The sequence below is a fragment of the Balaenoptera borealis genome (assembly GCF_965194805.1).
Source record: "Balaenoptera borealis genome assembly, chromosome: 16".
Taxonomy (NCBI): Eukaryota; Metazoa; Chordata; class Mammalia; order Artiodactyla; family Balaenopteridae; genus Balaenoptera; species Balaenoptera borealis.
This window is the reverse complement of record NC_138872.1, coordinates 72759994-72766197: the sequence shown is the minus strand read 5'-3', so window position 1 is coordinate 72766197 and position 6204 is coordinate 72759994. Positions and strand designations below refer to the sequence as shown.

Here is a 6204-nt window from a genome sequence, read left to right as displayed (position 1 = left end):
ATGAAGGACCATGTTACATTGGCAAAGACACTGTAAAACTTCTTCCTACCCTTTTCCAAATGTACCTGCAGCCACCTACCAGGGTGGCTGGGCATGGGAGAAGGGAAGTAACTAGAGTTTTCAGGGATTCTAATTCTTAGAGATCCAAATGAGAGAAATGTATTAAATAAGACAAAATAAAATGTTCTTCCAGAAATAAACCCTTGTATTTATGATCAACTGATTTGCAACAAAGGTGCCAAGACACTGCAAGGAAAAAGTCTTTTCAACAAGTGGTGCTGGGACATGAAAAAGAATGAAGTTGGGGGACTTCCCTGGTGGTCCAGTCTGAACCTGCCTTAAGAATCTGCCTTCCAATGCAGGGGGCGTGGGTTCAATCCCTGGTTGGGGAACTAAGATCTCACATGCCACGCAGCCAAAAAAAAAAAAAAAAAAAGTAAAAAAAGTAAAATAACTCAGGAAGGACATAAGAAACTGGTAACAGAAATTGCCTCTAGGGAGGGGAAAGGGACTAGAGGAGAGACTTTTTGTAAAAAATTGAAGCATAATACACAAATAAGTTCACATATCACAAGTGTACAGCTCAATTTTCACAAACTGAACACATCTGAGTAACCAGCACCTAGAACAGGAATCAGAATCTCATCAGCACCCTAGAAGCAAAAAAGGTAACCCTCTATCCCGATTCTTAATAGCGTGCATTAGTTTTGCCTGTTTTTATACTTTATATGAATAGAATCTATACTATTTTGTGTCTGGCTTCTTTTGCTCAACATTTGTCTATAAGATTCATCCGTATTATGCATGTGGTTGTAGATGATTCATTCTCATTCCTGAATGGTATTCCATTTAGTGACTATCCCACTTTGTTTATTCATTCTATTGTTGTGGATAGTTTCCAGTTTTGAGCTATTGCAACTCGTGTTGCTGTGAGCACATGTCTTTCAGTAAACATATGTATTCATTTCTGTTGGGTATACACCTAGGAATGAAATTACTAGGTCATAGGGTATGGCATATTTTCAGCTTTATTATATACTGCCAGCTTTCCAGAGTGACTGTACCAACTGACACTCCACCAGTAGTATAAGAGTTCAACACTTGTGAAACTTACTTTTGACTATTTATTCTTTTGCATTTGGTTATATTATGAAATAAAATGCAGGGACTTCCCTGGTGGCGCAGTGGTTAAGAATCCACCTGCCAATGCAGGGGACATGGGTTCGAGCCCTGGTCCAGGAAGATCCCACATGCTGTGGAGCAACTAAGCCCGTGCACCACAACTACTGAGCTTACGCTCTAGAGCCCGCGAGCCACAACTACTGAGCCCACATGCCGCAACTACTGAAGCCCGCGCTCCTAGAGCCCATGCTCCGCAACAAGAGAAGCCACCGCAATGAGAAGCCCGTGCACTGCAAGGAAGAGTAGCCCCTGCTCGCCGCAACTAGAGAAAGGCCGCGCGCAGCAGTGAAGACCCAACGCAGCCAAAAAATAAATAAAATAAATTTATTTAAAAATAAGAGTTGTGTACAAATTGAGATGCCTGTGTACTGATCCTCAAAACAACCAACAAAATCTCAATTATGAAAGAAAACAAAACAAAAATGAAGATAGTTTAAGGGACCACTGAGAGGACATGAAGCAGACTAACATTTGCATTGTAGGGTCCCAGAAGGAGGAGAGAGAGAAAGGAACAGAAAACCTATTTGAAGAAATAATGGCTGAAAAGTTCCTTAACCTGGCAAAGGAACCAGACAACCAAGTCCAGGAAGCACTGAGTCCCAAAAAAGATGTACCCAAAGAGACCCACACCAAAGACACATAATTAAAATGTCAAAAGTTAAAGACGGTTTTCAAACTTTCAAAAGCACAGGCTCCAGGCGCGCAGGCTTCAGTAGTTGAGGCACATGGGCTCAGTAGTTGTGGCTCATGGGCTCTAGAGCACAGGCTCAGTAGTTGTGGTGCACGGGCTTAGTTACTCCACGGCATGTGGGATCTTCCCAGACCACGGATTGAACCCGTGTCCCCTGCATTGGCAGGTGGATTCTCAACCACTGCGCCACCAGGGAAGCCCTGTACACAGTTCTTAACATACATACCAAAAACCTAAAAAATTATGTAGTTGTGATTCTTTTTTTTTTTTTGGCTGCGCTGCGCAGCTTGTGGGATCTTAGTTCCCCAGCCAGGGATCGAACCTGTGCCCCCTACAGTGGAAGGACAGAGTCCTAACTGACTGGACAGCCAGGAAATTCCCATGATTCTTTTCTTTTCTTTTCTTTTTTAAAATTTATTAATTAATTTACTTAGGCTGCGCCAGGGCTTAGTTGTGACATGTGGGATCTTTAGTTGCGGCATGCGGGCTTCTTAGTTGCGGCATGTGGGCTCTTAGTTGTGGCATGAGGACTTCTTAGTTGCGGCATGTATGCAGGATCTAGTTCCCCCACCAGGAATCGAACCCAGGCCTCCTGCACTGGGAGCACAGTCTTACCCACTGGACCACCAGGGAAGTCCCCCATGATTCTTTTCTGAACAGTTATTCCAGTGCCTTTCCAGCTTAAAATTTGGAGGCAAATTTTCCTTAACAGGATATCAAGTGCCCATATCTTCAAATGTTGATATGCTGTTACATCCTAAGTCCCACTAATTCACAATTTAATATCATATACACTACATACTCAAGTTTTCAATCATTCACAGCACATTAACAAAGTTATTAGGAAAACTGGACTACCAGGACCAAAGATGTTACAGAGTGCACAAAATTCTGACCAAGAGAGCCAAGATCAAGGAGTGGTTTGCTTTAGGAAACAATTCTACCAAAAACAACAAGGGAAGGGAAGTAAAGTGTTCAAGGGACCTCTCTGGTGGTCCAGTGGTAAATAATCCGCCTTCCAACGCAGGGGATGCGGGTTCGATCCCTGGTTGGGGAACTAAGATCCCACATGCCATGGGGCAAATAAGCCCGCATGCCACAACTACTGAGCTCTTGCACCTCAACTAGAGAGCCTGCGTGCCGCAAACTACAGGGCCCACGTGCCCTGGAGCCCACCCTCCACAACTAGAGAGAGAAAACCCACATGCCACAACTAGAGAGAAGCCCAAGTAGACCGCGCGCTGTAACGAGAAAGATCCTGCATGCCTCAACAAAGATCCCGTGTGCCGCAACTAAGACCCAACGCAGCCAATAAAAAAAAAAGGAAAATAAATAAAATAAAATAAATATTAAAAAAAAATAAAGTGTTCAATACATTAAATGTACGACTGACTCCAAATTGCCATTTAGTATGCTTTGTATTATAGGATAGAAAAGCTACCCCATCTATGGAATGTTAAGCTGACACCCAAGACAATCAGAACTTCCCATATTCAATATCCCACTATTTTCTGGTTGTACCAAAAAATAAACAACCAACAAATGACTTCACCTCTTAAAAAAAAGCATTTACAGCAGCAACATGGATGGACCTACAGACTATCATACTGAGTGAAGTAAATCAGACAGAGAAACACAAATATCATATGATAGCGCTTGTATATGGAATCTAAAAAAATGGTACAAATGAACTTATTTACAAAACAGAAATAGAGTCACAGATGTAGAAAACAAACTTATGGTTACCAGGGGGTATGGGGGGGAGGGATAAATTGGGAGATTGGGATGGACATATACACACTATTATATATAAAATAGGTAACTAATAAGGATCTACTGTATAGCACAGGGAACTCTACTCAATACTCCGTAATGGCCTATATAGGAAAAGGATCTAAAAAAGAGTGAATAGGGACTTCCCTGGTGTGCCAGCCAGACTGCCAAGAGGCTTCTCGAAGCTGGGCTGCCTAGCTGCTGCCACTCTCCCCTGCGTTGGAGCTGCTGGGACCCGCGGTGGGGACCCTATTCTTGTTTTTTGGGGATTCCTTTTTTTTTTATTTTAAATATTTATTTATTTATTTGGCTGCTCCAGGTCTTAGTTGCAGCATGCAGGATCTAGTTCCCTGACCAGGGATCGAACCTGGGCCCCCTACATTGGGAGTGCAGAGTCTTAACCAGGGAAGTCCCCCTTTTTGCTGTTCTGATTGGGCAAATTCCATTTGTCTTCGAGATCACTGGTCTGTTTTGTTTTTTTTGCATTCTCTGATTTCCTGCTGCTTTCCACTAGTGTATTTTTCATTTCAGTTAATAAATTCAAAAGTTCTAAATCTTTGCCTTTCATATCTTCTAGCCCTTTGGTGATTTCCTCACAGATTACCTCTCTGGATTCATCCACTTTTCTCCTGAGTTCGATGAGCATTTTTATGACTGTTACTTTGAATTCTTTATCTGATAAACTGCTTGTCTCCACTTTGTTTAGTTCTTTTTCTGAGGTTTTCTCTTGTTCTTCTCTTCTGAAGATATTCTGTAGTTTCTTCATTTTGCCTAACCCTCTGTGTTCATTTCTACGTAAATCACCTTCATCTCCCAGTCTTGAAAGAGTGGCCTTACGTAGGAGGTGTCCTGTGGGGCTCAGTGGTGCAATCTCCCCTGATCAACAGAGCCAGGTGCTCCAGGGGTATCCCCTGTGTGGGCTGCATGTGCCCTCCTGTTGCGGTTGGGCAGCAAATGTTGCAGGTGTGCTGGTGGGTGAGGTTGGTCCCCTGGGTCCTCAGGGGAAAGCAGGGGCAGGGCACGTGGTGTTAGCTAGGCTGATGGAGAGTGATAGAAATAGTGCTCACCAGCACCAGGCCAGCTACATGGAAAGAAAGTGAAAACAAATGACGTCTGCCAGTGCTTCCACCCCCAGAGAAAATTCCACCAGATCCCTGCCCCTCCGGTGCATGCCCTGAAATTAGTCAATGAATCTCCTTCTTGTATGACCCAGGCGCTTTTCAAGCTGCTGCCTCTGTGCTAGGACTTGGAGCGAGTGAGTTTCTGCGAGAGTCCTTTAATAATTGAGTCTCTTCCCTTTCCCACGGCCCTCGGGCTCTCCCAGATGTAAGCCCTGCTGGTTTTCAAAGCCAGATGTTATGGGGGCTTGGCTTCCCGGTGCAGGTCTCCCAGGCTGGGGAGCCTGATGTGGGACTTGGACCCCTTGCTCCTCAGGGGGGACCTTTGCGGTTGTGATATCCCTCCTGCTTGTCGGTTGCCCCACGGGAGTGGGGGAGGTTCTCACTAGACCAGGACTCTGCCCTTCCTACCTTTCGCGACGTGGCCTTTTCCTTATATCCTTAGTTGTAGAAAATCTGTTGTGCTAGTCTTCAGGTCAGTTCTTAGAGGTAGTTGTTCTATGTGTAGCTGTAGTTTTGGTGTGTCCTGGAAGGAGGTGAGCTCAGGATCTTCCTACTCCACCACCTTGACCCAGAATTGAAAAGAATCTTAAGATATGATCTGACTCATTCCTCAGTGTTATTATTCATTTATGAGCTGTAATTTGAACACAGGTTTTCTGATTGAGGCAGGGTCCAGATAGTGTTATAATTACAATTACAACTATAAGCTCCTATTTATTGAGTACTTTGTGCAAGGCGCTACCCTAAGCACTTAGCTGAACCTAAGTTCAACCGAAACGGGAGCCAGAAGATGACTCTGAATCCGGCTCTGCTGCCCCGTGAGCAGTCACCTGCCCCGTCACTCAGTTTCAGCGTCTGTAAAAGGGGAGACATCTGTGACCTTGGAGCACGGGCCAGATCAAATACTGGGTAGGAACCCATTTCCACAGCTCACAGGGCTAGCCCTGCCCGAGTACCAGAGCTCACTCCCTTACCTCCAGAACCCGCCTCAGTCTTGCCTTTGGGCTTTTACTCACCTCCAAACCCCGGACCTGCCCATAAGAGGTCTCATGAGAGTAGCAGAAATGAGTACCTTTACTCCGTTAGAACCTCTCTCTTAGATGCCAGACCCAGAAAACCCAGATCAAGAGAAATCCTGCACCGCCGGCCTCCTTCGGATCTGCAGCTACTTCACTCTCGGCCTTTCAAACAGACCGCTCCGGAAAGACCAATCAGAGCCTTCCTTCTTCCCCTAGCGACCGGCGCTGTCCAATCAACGCACGCTATCTCTCCACGGTTACGCCGTGGAGTCCAACCTCCCTTCCGGTTTGCCCCTTGGCATGGAAGGGCAGATAAGAAAGGCGAGGGATGTTGAGGCCGGAGGGGCACCATCTTAGTTAAGGGCAGGACTGTGGGCCCTTCAGGACTTTTTCCGAGGAAGGGCGGAAACAGGTAATT

General features: G+C 45.2%; 1 long non-coding RNA gene across 1 annotated transcript; it reads right to left on the bottom strand.

Moving 5' to 3' along the window:
- Positions 1-2061: 2061 nt before the first annotated feature.
- On the bottom strand, positions 2062-6197 carry LOC309613381. The gene is made up of 2 exons (XR_014235695.1): positions 5840-6197; positions 2062-5329 (listed from the first exon to the last, which is right to left on the bottom strand). It is a non-coding gene; the product is annotated as an uncharacterized lncRNA (long non-coding RNA).
- Between the last annotated feature and the right edge of the window lie 7 nt (positions 6198-6204).